We start from the raw sequence: 4,152 nt of genomic DNA on the forward strand, positions 1-4,152 counted from the left end.
ATATATATATATAATACATGGATTTGATGTTTTACCATAATTTTAGATAATACATTTTTTACATAATTATGTATATAAATAGTATATCTTACGATTATTCAAAAACCATCAAAAATATACATTTAAATGTTTTATTGAACTAGTCTAATTTAAATTATAATTGTACTTGATTGAATCACTTTTGCGTTTATATAACTAAATAGCAGAGCTCGTTAATTAAATGATACAAATTCATTTTTAATTTAAGGTTTAGCCTTCATTTTATTTTTATTTTGTTCAATTAATTTGGCCATCTTTAAAACCAATTTCAGCCCACACCATTCCCTTACCTACCCAGGCCCACTCCTCTACCAAACCCAATTAGTTCCCTTCAACCGAAATTAACCCCAACATTCCCAGGCCCAATTTACCTACCCAGGCCCACCCCTCTCTCCCATTCCCATCTCAACTCTTCCAGCCCAAACATCCATCCCACATTTTTTCCTAAAATAGGCCCAACGCCCCCTTTTGCCAGCCCAAACAATCCCCAGGCCCAAATCCCTTAAACTCTTTACCCGACCCAGCACCCTCTTCGCCTACCCGACCCGCGACCCCCTCCCCTCTTCCCCTTCCCCTTTCCGCCACGCTCCCAGCAAAAACAGAAAACGTCAAAAAAAAATTCCCAGAAAACGCAGCCACGCGTTTTCCAGAAATCCCTTGCCACCCACGCGGTTCCCAGCTCTCCCAGACGCAGCCAGACGCGACACCCCCCAACGGAAACCTGCCCCAGACGCGAAATTAATTCCCAGAAAAGAACCCAGCAAAAAACAAAAAACCCAGAAACCCAGCGAAGTTCCCCCAGACGCGCTGCCGCGCAAAAACGCGACGCAACCCAGAAAACGGTCGCGTGAACGACATCAGCGCGTGGTGGAATGCATGGTTCTGACTCTTCCTTGCATCCCTCTCCATGGCGTACTATTTGCAGCAACTCCAAGCACGCGAATTTGTCCTTGATAGCTCTAGATTTAGACACGTTGCTCCCTAAAGAACGATGCAATTCATCCTATCCTTCTACCCCTTTTCCTTTTCTGGTTTGAGTCCAGCTCTCAGATAAAGTTTGTTTAGCCTAAAATGGCAAAGTTTTGGAATTTTGAATTTGAAATGGGCCTTTGGTTTAAATCCGATTCTACCCTTCCTTTTCAAAGGGGATCGAACCCAAAAGCTTCCTCCTATTTAAGCAGCGTCTTCTTCGAGTCGGGGGGGATTGGGAGAGGATCAAAATTTTAGAAGTTGGAAAACATTTAGCGATTTTTAGGTTGAGAAAAATCTTGAAAAAGTATTCGTTTGGTTCACTTCTGTTTTGCTGTAGAAGAATAGTTCAAGCCCTTAGCTGTTCTCGCGTATTTCGGAAGAACTAACCGGTTCATCGGCTTCCGACGNACCCCAACATTCCCAGGCCCAATTTACCTACCCAGGCCCACCCCTCTCTCCCATTCCCATCTCAACTCTTCCAGCCCAAACATCCATCCCACATTTTTTCCTAAAATAGGCCCAACGCCCCCTTTTGCCAGCCCAAACAATCCCCAGGCCCAAATCCCTTAAACTCTTTACCCGACCCAGCACCCTCTTCGCCTACCCGACCCGCGACCCCCTCCCCTCTTCCCCTTCCCCTTTCCGCCACGCTCCCAGCAAAAACAGAAAACGTCAAAAAAAAATTCCCAGAAAACGCAGCCACGCGTTTTCCAGAAATCCCTTGCCACCCACGCGGTTCCCAGCTCTCCCAGACGCAGCCAGACGCGACACCCCCCAACGGAAACCTGCCCCAGACGCGAAATTAATTCCCAGAAAAGAACCCAGCAAAAAACAAAAAACCCAGAAACCCAGCGAAGTTCCCCCAGACGCGCTGCCGCGCAAAAACGCGACGCAACCCAGAAAACGGTCGCGTGAACGACATCAGCGCGTGGTGGAATGCATGGTTCTGACTCTTCCTTGCATCCCTCTCCATGGCGTACTATTTGCAGCAACTCCAAGCACGCGAATTTGTCCTTGATAGCTCTAGATTTAGACACGTTGCTCCCTAAAGAACGATGCAATTCATCCTATCCTTCTACCCCTTTTCCTTTTCTGGTTTGAGTCCAGCTCTCAGATAAAGTTTGTTTAGCCTAAAATGGCAAAGTTTTGGAATTTTGAATTTGAAATGGGCCTTTGGTTTAAATCCGATTCTACCCTTCCTTTTCAAAGGGGATCGAACCCAAAAGCTTCCTCCTATTTAAGCAGCGTCTTCTTCGAGTCGGGGGGGATTGGGAGAGGATCAAAATTTTAGAAGTTGGAAAACATTTAGCGATTTTTAGGTTGAGAAAAATCTTGAAAAAGTATTCGTTTGGTTCACTTCTGTTTTGCTGTAGAAGAATAGTTCAAGCCCTTAGCTGTTCTCGCGTATTTCGGAAGAACTAACCGGTTCATCGGCTTCCGACGTCATTCGGGTGTTCGTGTTTCCGTTTACGGTGGAGGTCGTCACTTGTTGCTGCTTGTCCGTCCCAGTGTCGCTGCTCTCAAAAAGGTAACGTCCGGTTTATTTTAACGCAACTCACCATTAATATTCCTTCATATACTCTTTTCTTATGTAAGCGAGCTTATATGTGGATGTTCTAAGCATTTTTATGCGCTGTTGACCGCTGTAGCATTAAGGATTCTGTTTATTGGAAGTTTTCGTTGGTTAGAGCTATCCTGATGTTAGCGATTATTTTGTGTTGGTCTGTTTTCTGCTGAAGTTTGTTTGTTTCGTGCCTTCTTGAGTTCTTTTCCGAGTTTGTCGTCGCGTAGTAGCCGTCGTTGTTGATCGGCTGATTTTACAGGATGTGTTCAACTATCACCGTAATCGTTTGGAATCAATATTTTTGCTTTTAAGATGACTTTTTCCATCTCTTAGCTTGCTTTTCATGGCTATGGGTCCTTATAAGCTGTTTTGGTTAGTTATCTTTTCCAATGAGATTGGAATGAAAGCTTGCGTCTGTTTTCTCGTTCCTAAAGATGTTTATTTGGTTCCGTGATGTATAACCTGTTGTCTTATATCGAACAATTGGTAGAGGTGGCTAGTTGTTAAGATTATCGTGTTAACTTCTTGATATACCTTGTTTGAGTTGAAGTTTGCATTACGGGAAGTTAAAGAAAGTATTTTCATTGCATGAACACCATTTAATCATTAAGTTATTAGCATTTAGTTGTTAATTAATTTTACTAGTTTTTTTAGTTTACAGTTTACTTGTCAAGTTTTTTTTTTATTTCTATTCTTTTTCTTTTCAATTTGATGTCCAGTTAAATTGTTTGCTTTTAGTGTTTATTGTTGTCACGTATTGTATATTTTATTTCATTATTATTGTCATCAGTAGGTTTATTCATTTTGCGATAGTTGCTGGTTTTAACAAAGTTTGAATACGAGTTGTTATTCTGGAAAAAAAAAAGAAAAAAAAAGAAATAGAATAAGAGTTTCTGTAGGTTTTTGTGGGATTTGAATGTGGATATTCATTGTTAGTACTATGTCAAACACAATCAAGTATTATTGTTCAGCCTTTGCATCAATAAGGTCGTTTGATTCACGCCTCTGGAAGCATATTTTCGTTAGTTTCCTTTATTCTTTGTTGGATTTCTCTGCATTTAACATGATTGTATTGTAGTTGTCTTGCCTACTTTTATATTGTGCATGGTCTTTTCTAACTACTAGCGAGATGTATCGGATTGTTATATGTGTTGTTAGCTTAGTCCTTCAAAAATTGAAATGGGTTAGTTGAAATACTTTAATCCAAGTAAGTTGTTAATAATTTACTCGATAGTCCTTGGTTTTGCTTATTGCTTAATAGTTTGTAAAGTTACTCTAGTTCATAGCTTGTTTTGCTTATTATGCCGTCTCATATGCTTTTTTTGTTTGATTGCATGTAAAATCCGTTTGAGTTCTTTATGAACTCTCCCTTTTTTGCATCTCGAGAGAGCCGCGAAAGCTCGGGAAATTCTTATCGAGTCAATCCGTCAAAATGGGTAAATGGAGAAAGTTAAGTGTCGTGAAGATTGAAGAGCCGGAGAAGCATGGGATTAGAAGACTTTCTTTTCCTCTATTTTTTGCATTTTTATTTGTAACGGGCATGAGCCCTTGTTGTTTTTATTTTTTCTTCTCTTGTA

Source organism: Solanum pennellii, chromosome 4, assembly GCF_001406875.1.
Source record: "Solanum pennellii chromosome 4, SPENNV200".
In the NCBI taxonomy this organism is placed as follows: domain Eukaryota; kingdom Viridiplantae; phylum Streptophyta; class Magnoliopsida; order Solanales; family Solanaceae; genus Solanum; species Solanum pennellii.